This window comes from Lagopus muta, chromosome 11, assembly GCF_023343835.1.
Source record: "Lagopus muta isolate bLagMut1 chromosome 11, bLagMut1 primary, whole genome shotgun sequence".
In the NCBI taxonomy this organism is placed as follows: Eukaryota; Metazoa; Chordata; class Aves; order Galliformes; family Phasianidae; genus Lagopus; species Lagopus muta.
Genome location: NC_064443.1, coordinates 9,197,849 through 9,217,400, shown reverse-complemented (window position 1 = coordinate 9,217,400; position 19,552 = coordinate 9,197,849). Strand labels below are relative to the sequence as shown.

General features: G+C 44.2%; 1 long non-coding RNA gene across 1 annotated transcript; it reads left to right on the top strand.

The window, feature by feature from the left end:
- The first annotated feature begins 7,792 nt into the window (after positions 1 to 7,792).
- LOC125698686 (uncharacterized) lies at positions 7,793 to 19,152 on the top strand. The gene is made up of 8 exons (XR_007379270.1): positions 7,793 to 7,855; positions 8,995 to 9,057; positions 10,281 to 10,336; positions 10,494 to 10,626; positions 11,422 to 11,491; positions 12,584 to 12,733; positions 18,343 to 18,429; positions 19,008 to 19,152. It is a non-coding gene; the product is annotated as an uncharacterized LOC125698686 (long non-coding RNA).
- The last annotated feature ends 400 nt before the right edge of the window (positions 19,153 to 19,552 follow it).

Sequence of the window (19,552 nt, the reverse complement as noted above, 5' to 3'; positions counted from 1 at the left end):
AGCAGTTTGGGGATTCTTCTTTTGGCTCAAGAAATGTGAATGAGCACCGCATCCTCAGCCTCTGCAGGAGAGCATTTTGGGGGTGGAGGTGCCAATGGGTCATCATCCAGTTGGCCACAGTGCGAACAGGAGGAGAGAGAATGAGCTCTAATTTTCCTACCACTCTTCTTATGTAGGACTGAGTAATAAAACTGAATATCTGTTGCCCCGGCTTGATTTGATTATCCGTAGGTCTTAGTAGAGGATGAGGATTGACTATGTGCCACTGGGATTGTACCAGTGTTCATTTGTAGAGTTTCCCTTGAAAATACTGACATGTGTGTCTTTTGAATATTTGACTTGTAATTAATACTCGTGAAAGGCAAAGGTTTAATTAGTTCTGCTGTTTCCATACTTTCTTAAAGTGCACTTCATATATTTCGCTGTGAAATCAGTCATCACTGCTGTATTTAATAGTTACAGAAGAGGGTGTTTTTTCTTAGCATTTCTTCCACAACAGACCCTGATCGCTTGGCTTAGTTTTCAGGATGCAGCACAAAAGAATAAATTGCAAGCTTTAATTGCAAGTACTCTGTGAATTATTAAAGAAAAATATTATGGATAACTTGGAAGAGGAAATGCGTGCAGGAATTTAATGTCATGCTGGCTAATTGTCCAGTAACAAATGGGAAAAGAAAGACTAACTCCATTAGCTCAGATTATTTTTTAAAAGTTGTTTGCTGATAATTTTTGGGTAGCTGTGCTTGGCAAACCAAATATTAGTGTGAAGGTCATTCCAGAGATCTGGGGCTTTGATTTATTTATTTTTTAAACAAAAATGATTGGATTGTTCCACCAACTGATAGAAAAACTTTGTATGCTTCTGTGAGGCTTTTCTCTAAGGGTGACTCCCAAGCTGTACTGATACAGTGCTTTTCCAAAGTGGTCAATATATAGCACTGCAGACAGATAAGAGGGGCTGCTGCTTAGCTGGGAGCACTGAAAAACTCTGGACATGCATACTGAACATGCTGGAGCAAAACTCTAGAAAAGTTTAGGGTCTATAAATCACTGCTGGTGGAGCCCAAGAGCGACAGCTGTAGCACGGACAGACTTAGGATACTACACCTCTGCTGCATAACAAATCCTCTTGTATGCTGTAGCCACCACCATCGTTATCTTAGGTCCAGTTGGGTCTTGCTGGTGAAGATTGACAAGTCACACTTCTGCACGGAGCTCACTTTATCTTCATCAGGAGGTTGTAGGGCTGAGTCAACGCTGCTGGGATTTGCACCGGTGGTTCCAGGATGTCTGGGTATTTCAAACCTAAGGCTTAGACCTCTAATCATCCTCTTATCTAAACTGCCTAACATCTGAGTCTGCAAAATTGGGTTGGAAATCTCACACAAACGTGCTTTACCCACTAGCACTTCTGTGTTTATTTGCCAGGGGAGCTTGGGCCTACTGATGGGCACAGAAGATTCAGCTTGGAAGCCAAAGGTTTCATCAAAGTATTGCTTGAAAGGTCCAGTCCTTGACTGATAGATGGCTTGCTTGCTGACAGCTGGAATGGTTCATTCTTTGGGGCAGAAACCCAGCAGCAGCACTCAGTGAGGCAAGTGTTGACCTTTCCTGGGCTGTAAGACCAGAGGAACCCAGTTATTTTATATTAAGTTTTGAATCCACTGGGGATGGAAGGAAGAGTTGGTTGCTTCTTTGTACCTTACAAAGAAGTAGCTTCATCCCTTCCCACCCCCCACCCTCCCAGTCCTTACTGCTTGGTGCATGAGGAAATTGTTCAAAGTAACCAATGTTGCTGGGTTTTTTGGTGGTTTTTTTTTCAACCAAAAATCCAAAGACAAGTGGTATGAGGTCCTACAGCAGCCCAGCATCTCTCTGAATCCTTCCCCAAGCAACTTTTTCAACAGCACTTGGCCACAAAGTCTAGAGAGCTCAGAGATACGAAATTCTTACAGGTTTTATGAGAAGATGGTTGAATGGAGATGACAGACTAAATTAGCACCTCTATTGCAAAAAGTAGTGTTGTAGTGTTAATTAATTCCTTAACAAACAGCAGAGGATCCTCAGCAGACACTGGGTCAAGGGGAGCCAAAGGGCTTTCTGATCTTCCCCAGCTGTGGAGAAGCTCCAGTTAAAACTCTCACTTTATCAGCCATCTCATTGTGCAGTGGCACCTTGAAAAACAAACAAACTGGTTTTATTTGTTCTCTGTCTCTCAGAACTTCTTGCTTATGTGACATCTTCATTGATATCTTATGTGCATATGGAAGCTCTTCTGTATCTCATCTTTAGTCTCATTTCTGAAGGAAAGGAATATCCCCTGGCTTAGAGCCACATTGGAATGGGTGATACAACAGAAAGGAAACTTTCCAGTTTTGTCCTCTAGTCAAGAAGGAGGGCTGGTGTAAATAATTCCTCACAAATGAGTGCTTTGATATGTTTGGCTTCTTTCAGACTATCTGGGAGTAGATGCATGATAAATTTCTCATTTTAACTGATGTAGCAAATCTCTGGAGAAAGCAACTGCTGTTTGCTGCACATCTATAGTAGTTAGCCAGATTCCTCTGTTCTGATTTGTCAGATAGAGTGACTGATGATGTTTGTAAATGTAAATTTTGAGTTTCCTCAAATTCTAGTGTGTAGAGCTTCAAAACAGTCATTTTCTATAAACACTGTTGCTTGAAAAAGTCCTGCCACTTGAATATCTGGTGAAGATGAATGCTCATTGCATGCAGAGTTGGCAACAAAGCACCCATCTATAAACATAGAGTTACTATTCATGGAGATTTCTTTTATCCTCTTTCCAGTTGTACAAACACACCACCGCCACCACCCCCGGCAATATTGCATTGTAAATTACCCTCCTTTTAAAAGCCCTCTCCCCTTAGTGCTTTTCATTCAAGAGATGGGAGACAGCCCTGGGCTTGCTGTCTTCAGATCAAATACAAGCTGCAGACTGAGTATTCACCTGAATTATATGAACTTCTGCCATCGCTATTTACTTGTTGTGATACATTTCCTTTTCTTGATTGACTAAGCTCTGAGAGGACACATCTGCTTCAGCATTGCCCCCTCAAGGCAGTCCATCAGCCCTCTGTCACATCTTTTTCTCCCACCTTTTCCTTGTCTGATCCTCTATGGTCTGCTACAGTTTTTTATCATGTGTTCATGATCTGTGTTACACGGGGGAGTCCTGGGATAGGGAGTGTGTTGTGGTGATTGCCCATGAAGGGCTCCTATCATGCAATGGACGTGAGAAATATTTAGGGAGACAGAGTGCTGCGGTCTATTCTAAGTAGTTATGTAGTGCCTCTCTATAGCATCCTATGATGCTCCAAGGTCTGATTGAGCAGTTTGTCTCTTGACTTCAGTGGTGTTCATTCAGCATCTTGGATACCAGGTCCAGGCCAGTTTGGTCTCTGGATACTAATGTGCCAAAGTCCTTTAACATCTTAAATCTATATGTGTATATGTTGGACACTGCAACAGGCTGCCCAGAGGGGTGGTGGAGTCACCTTCCCTGGAGGTGGTTAAGAATCGTGAAGATGTGGTACTTATGGACATGGTTTAGTAGGCAATGTTGGTGATAGGTGAATGGTCAGACTAGGTGATCTTAGAGGTCTTTTCCAATCTTAACAATTCTATGGTTCAGTGTTCAGTGCTATTTTGTTAGAAATTGAACAGGACCATAATTTGTGGTTAAAATAAATACAAAGCAATTTATTAGAACACATTCTTAGAGCCACAGCCTCTGCAAGACATTTTCCTCCACTATACTATCCAAGTACTGGAGGTGTTTACTGTATGGTTTACTACGTGTCATCCAAAACCCCTCCATAAACAGCTGTTGATTTGCACATAGGAACCATGCAAGGGAGAAAGAAGAGCGGGAGCCTTAGGCTGAGGCTTTGATCAGGGCTCTGGGAGAGCAGCGTGCCCCCACAGCCCAGCAGACTTCATGCCATTGCCACATCCCATGCCCTGCAGTCCTCGCCCAGCGGTGCTGCTATCTGCCACTGTGTTCTGCTCCCCGGCCTCTCTGGCCCTTTGAAGATTCCCCATTGTTTGGGCTATTAACATACTTTCGGGGTGGATGTTTATCTTTTTTGAAACTTTTACAGCAGGCGCACTGTTAAACCAAGCTCGTGGAAGCCCCTTGCAGGCAAGCACCACCAGCGCCCTTCAGTGAGCGCAGTGCAGCTCTTCCCTTTATTTGATCAGCTTCTAATACCTAACAGTTCTGTAAGTAAACATTTATAGATCAAATCAAAAGCTCGTAGAAGGAAGCACTCTCGATAGATTAGAAGCTAAACTGATCTAAATTAGAAGAGATGCAGAGATAACCTTGCCTGGCTAAAAAGCATATACTATCGGTTGCACGCAGATAATTAAATGAATGAGCCCTTTTCTATTGAACAACTGATGTGCAATTGATAAACTTAATTAATAATTAACTTTTTAATTAAATATCAATTTAAAACAAGTGTGGTAATGTGCCGCTTGCATTTAATTTTGCTGCCTTTTCTTCAAGAAAGAAGCGTCATTACGGTTACAGGTATCTGTTTAAGATGCCTCTGTGCACTGTGCAGGGAATAAATGTGTCCGCTGGGCACTTGCCAGCGAGAAGATGGCTGTAAACAACAGCACCCAGTGACAAAGCCAGCATGCAACTTCTGAGAGGCAGCAGGAACTGCAGATAAAAGGCATGTACATCTCCATCTGTAACTTTCTCAGCAGCAGAAGGCCTACCTGTTGTATGCCCTTGTTTGCGTAAGAAAGGCTACAGTGAGTATAGAGGAGCTGAGTCTCTGTAGCAGCCCTTTGGGAAGAAGGTCCTTCTCCAGCTTTATGAATGGAGTGGCTTGGTGAAAGCAAGGCTAAATATCCAGAACCACCAGATATTACCTTGTTTAGGAAAACAATCCCTAATAAGCATGGGAAAGCTGCAATCTTTCTCCACGCGTCTTCTCACGTGATACCTTAGTGCAATTCCTATTAGTGCTAATGGGGTAATTGGCTCCCCTCAATGTGAACTCCCTATAATGCATCCACATAACTTGATTTGAGAGTGTAAATCCCATTAGCCTGAATGGCGATCTTCTCTGCCTCTCATTTACCCATTTGATCCTGCGAGCACTAACAGCCGATCGTCTCCCTTTGAAAGCGATAAATAGTCATCCAACTTCCGCTAAATGGCTCTCAGACACCTTCCAGATCGTTCCTTCCACTGTCCTGCATACAGCAAGGAGCAAGGCGATGCGCAGAAGGCAGGAAATTGGGTTTGCAAACTGGGGAAAAAAAGGTGAAAGGCTGCAAGAAATATTTCCACCAACCCTACGCCCGCTAGCAACAGGAGAAATATTTGAGCGCCTCGCTGAGGATGTAAGAAAATCTTTCCACTGCAGTGAAGGAGGATCTGGGTGAAGATTAAGGGTTGCTATTTTTTTTTTTCTGTTAATGACTTGATTTGTTTCCAACTGAAAGAAGTTGGATAGAGGATAAGCCAGTGGGCCCTACACTGTCTGTCTGCAATGTGGGGCTTGAAGCCAATTGGAAATGACTCTTCAGAAGGTACCATCTTGGACACAGCACCAGACACCTATCCGGTCGGAATACACCGCCAATGAAAGGATGATTTCTTTTCCTGCTTTGCCTCATAAGAGGATATTCTTGCTTCTCCACATGTGAAGGGAAGATGGGTCCCTCCCATGGGGAATGTTACTGCTGGCCACCACTTCCTTTCTGAAAGCCCCATTTGAAAAGGAGGAAATAGTTGGTGGAGGAAGTTCCTGAAAAGGAATCTTTCAAATCCTTATTTTTGTCAGGTTTTTTTTCTTTCAGGGGACACCCAATACGATGGAAATAATTGGCGTGGCTGCCTCAAGTGATGGAAAAATTACAGAAAACTGCAAGGGGTGTGACAGCAAGAAAACCGGCTTCTTCTCCATTTATTGTACAATATTTATCATCAACCCGTTTTGTATATTTTGCTTTCTTTTGTGTAATCTTATCATCACTGGGGTTGAAAACGATGTGATTTTTCTCCTTTGAGTAGTTGCCAAAAAAGCACTTACGTCGGAGTATTAGTGTATCATTTGGCTAGCACATCACATAATGGTTTTTTTACAGCAAGTATTTAACCATGTTTTCATCCTGTGGGAAAGAATGATGGGTCTGTTTTGTAAAAATAAGACCTTGTGGCAATGTGGACATGCAAGAGATAGAAACATAATGCAACAAATTAGTTTCAACACACAGAAATGAGGTAGTCCAGGCTCCATATACATTCAGCAGCGCTGGTTTTTCTCTCTCTCCTTTGTCTCTACTTTTGTCTCTTATTTTGAAATGCGTTGCCTGATCTTATGGGAAAACTTTGCAAGCAGAACCTATTAGAATTCAACCAGCCACCTACCTGGTTTGGGTAGGCAAGCGTATGTTCTTTGCATACGTGTAGGTAAAACAGTGTTTATGAGAACATGTGAGAAAGGGAATGGTAAGGAGTGCCGTGCAGATATGATCAAATTCATCCATTCTGTGTGATTCGATGCAAGCTCATGGTGTTGCATCAAGAAGCAAATTAGCTTTATTACAAACTGAGAAGATGCTTTGGTTTTTAGCAACAGTGAAATACGAGAAATTTGATCATTCTAATGTCATCACAGAAAATGGAGACCTGAAGCAAAAAATAATTTGTCTTTAGGTACTTCAGAAATAATCAAATGTTTGTCATTATAGTTTCAAGTGATCCCATCAACTCTTTTCCAAATAGCAGCTAAGTGAATCTCTATTATAACCTGAAACCCACCATTAACTTGAAAACCATTCGTGCTGCGATCCACATCTTTCCAATCTGTGTGTTTTATAACCTGCCCAGTGTAACAGTTGTGCTCACCTCCATCGAGATGGGGAAAAGTATGTTTAGAAATGGCAGATCTTTATTCTTTTCAGTAAAACATCCCAGTGAGCTGTGACTTTCTTTTCCTTCATATGTAAAAATTCATCATTCTCTCTGTTTTCATGAAGTGACTGTATAATCTGTTTGATGTCCACCTTCCCTCTTCCTACCAGCTGCCTATCCTTTTCTGCAGTTACATGCACATTCGTATTTTGTCATGTCTGAATTCAGACCTGCAGTCTGGAAATGCCATGTACGTGCCTAAATGTACTTATGTGAGAAGTGGATTTAAGCATATGGCTACATGATTTCTATGTTTAAAAAAAAATGCCATTCAGTAAATTTATTAGGGCTTTATAATGAGTTATCATCAGTAGTTGCACTAAAATACAACTCGGAAAAAAAAAATCCATTGCAAAGGCCTTGTGGCAGAGTGGGCTTTTTGTGTGTCTTTTATTCGCTTGCTAATTTACAACATTCCATAATTCTGGCCCTTCTAAAAACATCTACGAATTGTTCTCCGAAAGCCTTTCATCCCAGAAGGTGCTGGGCAGGCACAGAGCCTGATGTGAGGCAGGGTGCTTGGATCCTGCCCTTCGGGTGTGCAAGTCACTCCTTTGAACCATTGGGTTTTATGGTAGCAGGAGCACACCTAGGGAGGGTTTCACTAGGCTGCTTTAGTAGCTCGGGACAGGGACTGTCCTGTTTTGAAAAACAGGAAAGCCCCTGTTGCATAATGCTGCCCTGCTGTACTACTATAACAAGTCATTAGAAAATAGAGGTGGGAGAAGGAGATGAAGGCTGTCCCGTTGTGTACAGTCCTGCTGAGGAGGATGAACCTGGTGGCACAGCAGAATTTTTCTAACCAGTTTGCTCTCCTAACCAGGTTTGCTCTCATTGCAAGTGGAGCTTCACCTTTCTTGTGCTGTAGGAAGAGTGATTAAAGGCAGCTGAGAGAAGGTGAGTCAACAGTGACTAAAGACCATGCATAAATTCCTAACGAATGGCTAGCAGGGGAGATAAACAGCAGAAACATGAAGCAGCCTTAGTATACCTTACTCAACGCTTTATCTTCGTGGAAACATCACCACTGTGTTACATCATTTCCTCTCCAGATATGGCAGTGGAAGTGCAAGACCTTCCCATAATGGGGCATAAGGTGATTGGGATGTTTTTCATGGCTGCCTGGGGAGTGCCATCAGCCATAACAGAGCAAGTACTTGGGGCAAGGAGAAGAGCTAATAAATGACCTTTGCAATAGTGTGATCAAGTCAAGCCCACCAAAAAATGATAGGTGAGGCAAGAGTTTGCTCAGGAGCTGTGTCCTTCCCGCAGGGCATAACCGGGCAGTCAGCTAGATAGGAACAAACTTGCAACACTGGATTTTTTTGGAGGGCTTGTGTTATCCTTGATAAAAATCTCTTTGGTATTTGGGGCAGAATGGCTCTGCTGGATGCTCCATCCAGCACTTTCCTATTACCTTTACAAGTATTTTCATTTCCAATCCGCCGAAATCATGGTGTTTATTAATCCTTGCTTCAAATAAAATGCTCTGGTCTAAATGCATCTCCTTGAACTTGGGGGTGTCCTTCTCTTCTGCAGGGTCGGATCCTGCACAAACACACATGGCACAAATTCAGCAGTGAGCGTTGCCGCAGGGCTGCACACATCCAGCATTCTTTGTAAAAGACTCTGAGGTAGATGTCTTGTGCAGAAAAAAAAAAAAAAAGTTTAAATAAAACTTAAGCTTCTAGAAAATCTTTTTATTTTACTTGGAGAAAGAATATCTCCCCTCCCGAGATGAATTCTAAGTAATTTTTGGGAAATATGTTTTTTTGCAAGGTCTTACAATGTGACAGCAACCAAAGGATTACACAGAGCCTTATGTCAAAATCAGAAATTTAACAGAAAGATTTGTTTTCTTGTTTAATGTGACTTTGAGCTTAAAGATTTGAATGTTCCATTTCTCGTATTTATTTTTTTTTTTCCCTTAAAAAGTTTATCTTACTGTCTGAAATATTTTGTGAACCTTGCTTTTTTACTGCTGTGGAGGGGATCTTTCAGGTAAGTTCTTGTTTCTTGTATTTTCTGTTTTACAGTTATGGGGATGTAAGAGATGTAACGTGCATTTTCATGGAATAACCATCTGACATGAACTTATGGTAAATGTGTTTGCTCTGCCTGTTTCCTGTTTGTATTGACTTTCCATGAATTTCCTGGCACACATACAGATGAGTATATATGGGAATACGGCTGGCAACAGATATGTGCAACTAATGGTAGAAAATGGTTGGGTTAGGGGTCAGTTTCAAGCTTCCTTTAGTGTCTTTCTCTAAAATTTTGATCGACTAACAAGGTATACACAGTCATCTGACAGGTACACTCATTTAAAGCTAGATGAAAGATGTAATTCCTGTTTTTCAGATGACAAATGCTGCAATGAGTGATGCCAGTAACAAAAATTAGTTGCAGAAAATTAAAAAAAAAAAAAAGATTTCCAAAGCCATTGCAAAGTCCTTACTAGCTGTTTGCAGGGTGAAAACAAAATTCATTAACTAAATAATTTGATCCAAATGATTAGTCCGGTTGTTGGTGGGGCTAACAGGATGTCTGGGCTTGTCTAGCAGTTTGGTTAGAGTTATAGAGATGAGGAATGTGATGCAGAAATACTTTTTTTTTAGAAAGCTGCTCTTTTCTTGGCTGGGAAGGAAGCATTAGTGCTGTATCATGAGACCTTTCCCAGTCCAGATTTCAAATGCAACCATTCAGTTAGAAGAAAATGGTACTAATAAGGAGGTGGGCCAATGCGTCTTGGTGTTGATCCCATCACTGGAATACTGAGGCACAAAATTGGAACGCTACTTGTAGGAATGGTTGAGGAGCATTTCCATGTAGCTTGCATAAACTGTGTTCATCTTTGGCCCCACTCTATAACATGGAAATCAGAGTGGTTTTGGAATATACATTTGGAAAACCAGGTGCAGCATGGATCCAGTTTTTGTTTCATCCAAATGAGTGGATCTTAGAGAGTATGGATTTAACAGAAATGGGTTTGGCCAACAATGAGAGCAGTCCAGTAAATTCCACCAGTACCAACAAACGTCCCCAGCCTTACATGCAGTTCAGAACCATCTCCAAACTCAGGGACCCCCTTGGCTATGGGTTTTATGTGTCACAAAGGCTGGCTCTGACAAACATTTTTAGAATCACCATCTGTCAGCTTTTCCTTCAGGGATCCCCATTTACAATAGCTTGTATCCAGGCCATGTGCAAATCCCACTGGGCTGAAACTTGGCCCCATACTTGGTTGGCCTGGATGCAATTAACAAACACAAAATTTATTCAATTTAGTTTGGCCAAAAATATAAGATTCTTTTGTTTGCAGATGCTGAAGTTGAGATGCCTTTCCAAACTTATCAAGGACAAGGGAACCGTTTTGGAGTAAGTAACAGCCAACCCCAAAGTCATCCTAAAATTCAAGTTGAACTGCAAACCTAAGCACCAAATCATTTGTGAAGCTCAGAAGTTGAGTCCATTTTTTTTATTTCTTTAATTTTCATTGCTGTCTCTGAAATTCATTGTTCTGGTTGGGCTCTAGACAGAAACATTGGAAGAGGACACCCAGCACTCGCAACATCCAGCAGGAGCAGCAGGAAGCATCAGATGTTGTTGGGGAATTCTTCAGTTCCAGAAGTTTTGAAGAAACGTCTGATCCAAATTCTGGAGTGGAGGTTAGAACTCATATTGGCAGCACCTCTAAATAGCTTCGGTCTGGAGGTCTTGTAAGATCAGGATCTGTCCCTCTTGATTGTCCATCCAAGCCTTCCATTTTTCAGGTATTATCTGTCCAACTTGAGCATGATAAACCTTATGGTGCCTGATTAATCTGTCTCAGAAAGATGAAGGGCTGAGTCAATCCTTCTGCATTCACATCTTTGCTTCCCAGCTCCCACAAAAGCACCAGACCACTTAATTTATTCCCATTATCTGTGCCGGTACTCTGTGATTGTAAAACAAAATTCATGTCTAGGACATGGGCTTTCTTTGAGCACTTTTAACCCTTCACCACCCATCTATCACAGTGAGTTCTGGAGTCATAGAATCATCAAAGTTGGAAAAGACCACTAAGATCATCCAATCCAACTGTCCGTCTTCCACCTATATTGCTCACTAAACCGTGTCCCAAACCATTAGCCCTGATCCAGGGATGTGCCATGCCTCTACCTGAGTTGAGCAGTGGGATGAGAAGATAAAGGTGAGATCCTCTGCACATACCTAGCAGCAAGGAGGCCTGAGGCCAATGGTTAATGCAGTGCAGGAAGGAGTTCACATAGGCATTGATCAACGTGGTATAAAATACTTGCAGATGTTTCCTCCCCCAGGTTACTTTACTCTGAGAACTAACACTAGAACATAATGTATTTTCTTTTTTACTAATTAAGGGGGAGCTGCCCCCAACACCTCCAACAGTGTGAAGACCCAGAGGTGCTGGTGATGCTGGGTCACCCCTTCTCCATGTCTTTCAGCCATCCCTGCTGCTGGTGGATAGGAGCTGATGGGGTGCAATGAAGCCACCAGCACCCTCCATTGCTGCAGGTTAGTTAGTATGCTGGGGCTGTGCGGTTCCTCTGCCATCTTCATTCACCTTAGAAATGTGGAGTTTGAATGGTTTATCTCTATTAATCACCAGCTCAAAAAGCTTTGTGCACCAAGGGCCACAGATAATTAACTTCACTATACTGCTTGTCTTATCAGTATCAACCTCTTGTCCTCCTGTGAAATAGTTAAAACCATCAGCCCCTTTTTACTTTTCCATTTAACTCTAATGCTTTAACACTGATGTTCTAAATGGCCCTGCGATTCATACTTATTAGACAAACCTTTCTTTCTGCATCTCTTATATTTTTTGATAATTGGCCATGTACGTTTCTAAGGGGCTCAACAGCTTTTCATGCCACTATACTAATAATTAAAGGTTTCTCACAGCCTTTCAGATTTCTCTTTACCTTCTCTTCTTTGATAAGTATAATTTGCTGTTTAATTTAGGGGCGGGGTGGGGGTGAGGAAAAGTAGTGAGAGGCTGGCTGAATAGGAAAATATTTTGTTTAACAAAATTTGCTAATTTTAAACAAATCTCCATTGCTTCCTCATTTTTGTCACTCCTCTTGCTGAAGACACCCTCCCTCCTGCACTGCAAAGAGAGAAGTGGGGAGGCAGGAGATGAGGGCTGTTCTTGCTGTTCTGCTTGGTTTAGCCCTTTGCTGTGCTGGTGTCTTTATCCCCATTGCTCCTGTCACTCCAAGGAGCTGATCTGGGACCAAGCCCTCGTGCAGTGGAGCTGGGTTCCAGCTTTTCATCTCTCAGGTTGCTTTCAAAGGGATATTCCTCCCAGAGGCTTTCTTAGCTCCATCAATCTGCCATTCGGTTCTCCCATCCAATTTACTGTGGGGTGTTTGTGCAACTGATGCTTATGCCATTCAGAAGTTTTGCTCCATTTCCTGCCTGTCTCTCACTGTTCTTGAGGGATTTCTTCCTTCTCCCATTTGCATTACTTGAGTTTTTCCCTTTTATTTCACTTGGTTTTGTGTATGTTTGTTTTAATCCAAATTCCCCAGTTCTCAAACTATTATCTTCTCTCTTCTGTCTTTAAAGTTCTTTCATTTAATTTCTTCTATTTTTCCTGCACAGGGAACCTTCTGGGGAGAGTGACGTGTCTGGACCTATCTTTGTCCCGAGCAATAGAGCCATCCCACATGGAGGACAACCCCAGGGGCATGATCCTGCACCCATGGAGAACACAAGGACAAAGAGGTTTGAGATCTGGTAGCACCACCCTGGGTGAGTACCACCACACCAATGGAGGGAAGGCACAGAGTCTGGGGCAACCTTGTTACTGTTTGTCATCTCTGCTTGCCCAGATGTTGCATCTTTGAGAGAGGTGTTTAAGGGCTCCTGGAAACAGGGGCGTTAGGGAGGACTGGGTCTAGTGCAGTGACAATGCTGCTGTCTCCGTTCACACAGGCGAGGCCACCTGAGCTCAGAAGACCCAATGACTTTAGTCTTCAGTAATCCACTCTGAAAAATAGTACTTAACAGCTCCCATTCTATTTTTTAAATGAACTCACCCCAACTCCCCACTTCTTTCCATGCATGTAGGTTCAACAAGCGTTGATGCTCATGTGGGACATGTGCTCTGAGTGACATGCTTTAGTGGGCACAGTGGGGTTGGGTTAATGGATGATCTTAGTGGTCTTTTCTGACCTGGATGATTCTATGATTCTATAGTGTATACTCTCAAACCCCAGTTCCTGGAATCATGCAATGTCAGGTTCTTTACTTTCCTTCAAAAGAAAACATTTACACAGTTTTGCAGAGAAGGATGCACACGTGACCCCAGTGCTCTGAAGTGCTTACACAAACATCCAATGCAGTTTTTGAGGCGTGTGATTGTTACACTACCTCTTGAAGTGAGGAGGAGGTGGGAGCAGAGGGAAGAGCCGATCATAAATTTTTCCTGTTGGAGATGGGCAGCGTGGTGTTGTGCTCCTACAGTTAACACACAGCGACCGTTTCTTATCAGCTCTGGAGCTGAATTGCAAAACAAGTTCATGCAGAAGTCATTCCATTTGCTTTTTTTTTTTTTTTTTTAGCAAAGAATTCACACAACCTGTGATCTGTTCTGGGTTTATCCTCCAGTAGGGGAGAAGAAAAAGACCGGTGATGCCACTGTAGTGAATAATTCATCCCATCCTCCTTGCTGGGTGCTAAGTGACCCCTTTGCTTAGCTCCCGCTTAGGCTGGGGAGGAGAGCAGGACGTCTCCCATATCTCCGTTAGCTGCTGGGGGTTAATAGGGGCATTCAACACACACATGCAGGCTCTAAACAGGGTCAGGGGGCAGCCAGCACATTGCGACCTGAAATCTGACAGCTTTTACTCATTCCAGGTTAGGTGACCCCATTTCTCTCTGGGTAGCAGCCTTGCCCGGTGCCCAGCGTGGGCATCTTACGCAGCACAGTGTCTCGAGGTGTTTCTTCTCCTTCCCCATTTCCACTTGTCTGTCTCCCTCCACCACTTTGTCACCCTGATGCTGGTGAGTTCCTGCTTTCCTCCTCCTTCTCCCTAGTTGGTCCATTTGTCGTTTTCTCTCAGTAGTCCATCCTCCTTTCTCTCCGACTTCTTCTGTCCCTTGTTTTTCCCTCCTTCCTCTCTCTTTCGCTTTTCCCCCCTAGTGTCGGAACTTCTTTCTTTGATTCCCCCCCTCCACCTCCCACCCTTTATAGTGCTGTTATCTGTGATTTTGGCAAAGAGCACATTTATTGGGGAGGAATATCCCCATGGCAACGCAGCAGATGGTGACTTTTGATTAGCTTGGCTTTTTTTTTTTTCCCCCGACTGCCAAATCACAATCCGTCTTTGAAATTAAATCAGGCTGTGATAGCATCAGTTGTTCTGGAGAGGGGACGAGAGAGAAACAAGACTGAAGTATTACAGCGGGAGCCAGGATGTAATGCAAATTCGTGTTTTTTAACCCCAGCAATAAAACCCCCCGTTCATTCCGGGAGCAGAAGGAACCACAAGAGAGGGAATAATAAAACTTTAAAAAAATGTATAAGATTTTTTTTTTTTTTTTTTTTAATGTTATCACCCCATATGGGCTCCTCACTCTGACCACAGCAGTGTGTTTGTCTCTGTAACATTGATGTCACCGGAGCTGCTGGGCCTAATCCTGTCGCTGTTTAAACACTGTTGAGAATTTTCCTCCTGTCATGGGTGGTGGGGACAGGCCGGATTCTCAGCTGAGCCACTGGAGCAACTATTTATTAATGGGGTGCGGCATCCCAAGTGGGGAGAAAAGCATTAGCAAGCAGCTCCTGGAGGGCAGTGGAGGAGGGAGGCGAGGGGAATTCAGGATAACACGGGGAAGTGGAGCAGCTGGAGAGGGCGGATGGCATCAGCGAGCCAAGATGTTGAGTGATCAAGGGCATGGGAAAGTGAGGAGCTGTCTGAAATGGCACCAGGGAGGTCTGAGCCTGGGGAAGGAAGGGTGCAAAGCTGTTGCCAGCCACGAAGAGAAAGTTACAGGGCATAGCTCCATGGAAGATGGGAAAGCAGATACCAGAGTCAAACAGTAAGGAACTTTCTTGAACGCTTCAGAAGTGGGTGGTATTCAAGACCCGTGAGCTCTTTTGCCTGGTGCCTTCTGGAGGGTGACCAAAGGTGAACGCAATTGAGTGCTAATCATAGCCAAAGATAAAGGAGGGCTTGAAAATGAAAGCTGCAGAGAGGAGATGACTAATGGCCCAGCCATTTCGTGGGAACTGACGTGGTGTCTCGGGCCGTGAGTCGCCGGGCTGCTATCTCCAATTACCCACGCAGGAGTTTAGAAAGCAGTTGTCTGGTCTCAGTGCTGGCTCTTGTGGAGGAAGGGAGTTCAGTAGTAATGACTAAAGGTAAATAAAGGGCCACATCCAGTCTTGGAGGAGTTTCATCAGAAACAAAGTGCTTTTTCTTTCTGGGGTTGCAGCATGCACATTTTCTGGTACTGTGGAGAGCAACTACACATGAGCAAAAGATGCATCTCCTGGAAGAGCTCTGATCTTAACGTAGGATTCAAATCTGTGCCCTTCTGATCTGCAGCATCTCTGCATATATGGGACTATCCTGTCAAGAGAAGTAATTGAGGTCTTCCCACTTCTTCCTGATAAGTACTCCGTGCACTCCTGCTTGCTAGGAGCTCTGGGCCACCACCACATCCCGCCCACTGCTTTTTCAGTCCAACCAGTGCCTTTTCCTGCTGTGCTTCAGGGGACTCTGCAGGCTGTCTCAAGTTCTTCCAGGATAAGCCTTCTGGCCAACAGATAAAATTTTGCTGCAGATGTTGCTTCTGCTGGAGAGCTCAATTCAGGAACATTTTGTGTATGCCTTGTATTACATCTGATGTTCGTTGGGGAGCAGATAAGATTTGGGTGTAGGAGATAAGTCAGGTAGAGATGCTGCTGCACCTAAATTGCCAGGAGATATCTCAGGGCCGGATCCTTCCCTATGAGATGCAGGCTCAGGGGAGTGCTCCAGCCTGGAGGGCCTCACATGTTGCTGGAGAGTATGGGAGAAGAGTTTTACGAGCAGAATGAGATCTAAACCTCTTACTGAATCTCAGGGGATGTTCAACCTAAGTTCCGTTTTGTTTAGAAGTTAATCCTAGATTAGAGTTTGTGGAAGCTGGGCATTGCTTCTTGCATTGGTCAGACAGCCACCACCCAAATGGCTGGACTTCTTGCCCTGGGCTTACCTTGCTAGTGAATGTCTGCCCTCAAATCTCTTTCCCTTGTCCATCCCCCATTGCCCTGCACAAATACTTTGCAACCACACTGGCTGGCACCTGTAGGAACCACTCTGCCCCACGGCACTGCTGTGCCTGAGTTGCTGATCCCCAATAATTGCAAGAGGGCTGAGAGTCAGCGCTGCTCTACATCCTGCCCGCAGAGCCCATCCCATCAGCATGGCGTGCATGTCCCCAGCGGTCCCAGCACGAGCCTGGCATCTGCAGGGCTGCAATCCAGGCTCGTGGAGCTGCACAAAACAAACCGGCTGTGACACCGCCGCAGCGCGCTCGAGCCTCTCCAGCTTGACACCGCATCATTATATATTGATGCCATGACACCAGTGCTCAAAATAGCATCAGGACAATTTGATTTCCTGCAGATCTCAGGATGGGGTCATAAAAACGGAGACTGTTCTGGAGAAATAGGATAGGGTGGAAATGTTTGTAGTGACATCACAGCCGCTTCCATGCCAATGGCCTCCTACTGCTGCAAACATGTGATTGTGATTTTGTTGCACGCTCCATCAGAAGAGAGCCAGGCTGGCCAGGGAGGGAGGAGAAGGGACGGAAATATTCAGTTCTTGTATCTTGATTCAAATATCTGACAATAGCTTTGCAGCCCTGGGGTGCTGAGTGATCAGGAGTGGGGCCATGGAGCTGCTGCCAGATCAGGGGGCTGCAGAGCATAACTGGAGGCTGAATATGGACCTTTGGCTTTGTGGTGGATGATGCTGCTCTGTATTGGGGTACTTTGTTGGAGAGTTGGGTGGTCTCATGCTCACTCTTCTCTACTGGTCCCTGTTTTGTCTATCGTCACTCTTCTTGGCAAGAACCACCTTCAGGCCAAAAATACAGCTGCAAAAGCCTCTGCATAGCTGTTGTCTTTAGGGGTTCCTGTTATGGAGAAGAAAAGCAAGAAACAGCAGCAAGGGGATTTAAGTAGCTGGGGATAAGAGGAGGGAGGAAGGGAGAAAAGAGACAGTGAGAGAAGCAGAAGTCAGCCTAGGAGACAAAACCTTGTAGGAGAAAAACTCATTTGGTGACCCCACAAAAGGCTCTGACGGCTGCAGAGCCCAGCTCAGTGCTGGGGGCACATGAGAGTGAAGGGATCCAGCTAATGCACCCGTCCATCAGATTAGGCTGTCAGAAAACCCAACCACTTCCATCACTGTCTGAGGAGAGAGACTCACTCCCCGCTTAATGTGATCGCAGTCCTGTTGTTGCCACTCCAGGGAGAGGGGCCACCGCCACCGCAGTGTGCAGCAGGCTGTGAGTTTAAAATCCTATTAGGCAGAGACTAACAGTTGCAAAAAGAAAGCAGGTATCCCCTAGTGGGGATTTAAAGATGTTTAGACATAATTGGATTTTCCAAGCAGATGTCATTATTGTTAAACAGTTGCCCACTTGATATGTTCAAGTTGTTGGCTGTAATTGCTAAAATTAGCAGGTCTGCATAGAGCAAAGGTCAGTTGGTTAATATTGTGATTTAGTATTTTATGAAGTAATTCCAAATGCTTTTATGTATGTTTTTGTTTTTGCAGTCTAAGCCCACATTAAAGTAGTTGTGGGGCCTGCTAATAAAATAATGACTCAGCCTCTCCGAGAGGCTGCTGGCTGGACTTGAGCTGCCTCTGCTATGTGTGCTCTTCCCATTGCTCCAGTCCTACAGCAGGAGACTGCAAACTGCCCCCATACTCTGCTTTCAAGCAGAGCTCATTCTCAACCAGCCCATTACCAGCTGAGCTCTGCTGTCACAGCTTGTGGTCCTCGTTGTGGACCAGCTGTGTGTGCAAGCTCACCAGGGAGAGTCCCAAAACATGGCTGTTTACAGGGACAATGCAGTTCTGGGAGAGACTGTCCTTTGCACAAGCAAATGATTTCTTGCAAGGCCATATTGGCAACACTGGCTAAGATTTATTTTTGTAACAGAGGCACAACCCATTCCTACAGGTGGTTTGGGCACACACCTGGCAGATTTCTCGCTATTGCAGCAATGTGGGCCATAGCAAGTGCAGTCCAACCTGCTTTCTTACCACCTACCATTTAGGGCTGTCTCTCTCCTTTTTTTTTTTTTTTTTTCCTTTCTTTTATCATTTTCTTAATCTCCACTCTTTTACTTGCAGGAAGTGCTGAGAGCTGCCATGTGCCCTGCAGAGCACAAGAAGCTGTGGACGAAGATCTGCATTCCTCCTGGACCCAGCGCTTGCTGGGTGAGCAAACTGAGTCTTTTCCCAATCCATGTTCCCATAATCCAAAGAGCAAGTTTTGGTGTGTGCAGCTGCCAGAGCTGCTACAGGAGCTCTCTGTGGCTGCAAGAGGTGATAGAAATGTTCTGAGTGAGGGATGGGAAAAGGAAGTGCTCTCTCTTGGGTGCTGTCTTAAGTAGTGATATAACATCCCAAGCAGACTGGGTCTGGGATAGGTATAGATTGATCACAGATTATGCACATCTTGATGGACATGCACAAAAATATCAGACTAGGGACAAGACTGAGGCAAAGTTTTAGCCCAGCAAGCTGAAAATGTTAGGGGCTGGGCTGTTCAACTCTGGTCCAGATTTCAAAACATGCTATTTTGATCAAAGACCATTTCAGTTTCCGATCCAAAATGTGCTTTTCTTTTTTAATAAACCCTTGAACTTCCTCCAAAGTAGCATAAGGTAAATTCAAATGGCCATCTCACGTAGTGAGACAGAGAATATTGGTAGAAACACGTAATTGTGTTTGCTCTGCCCAAAATAATAATCTTTGCCAATTTGTAAAACCGACAAATTCTTTGCAATCCCCAGGGCTCCAGTGTCTGCAGGGCTCCTTCTGGCTCCCAAACCATGGAGCAGCAGCAGACAGGGATTGTACCACTGGCTGTCCCTACTCCCATCACTGCTGGCTTCCTTCTACAAACCCAGCAAGTCCTTACGCATCCACTTGCCTCTCAGTGCTGTATCCTTTTTTTATGGGAGAGGGATTCTCACAGGAACTTAAGAGGCCTTAACACAGCAAATTCAGTTTTGTTCTGTTTCTTTTCCAAGCGGGGCATGGCATCAGTTTGCAAAGGATAGCAATTTGTGCTGTGTTTTTCCTTTCAGAAGTAAAACGTTTCTGTTAAGTGGCTGCAGTATTCTGGCTAATTTAACTTAGCGTTGGGAGACCTTTATGTGTATCACTGCTTTGCAGTCTCCTTCAAAGCACAGGAGCCTGTTATTCCCATTTCACTGCAGAGGAAACAGATGCAAAGACCTGCCCAAATGCAGGCAGCAATTGCAATCTGGATTAGAGTGAAAATGTCCCTGAAAACCAGTTCCACCCTCCAGGGAGACATCAGTGGGCAGGGCAA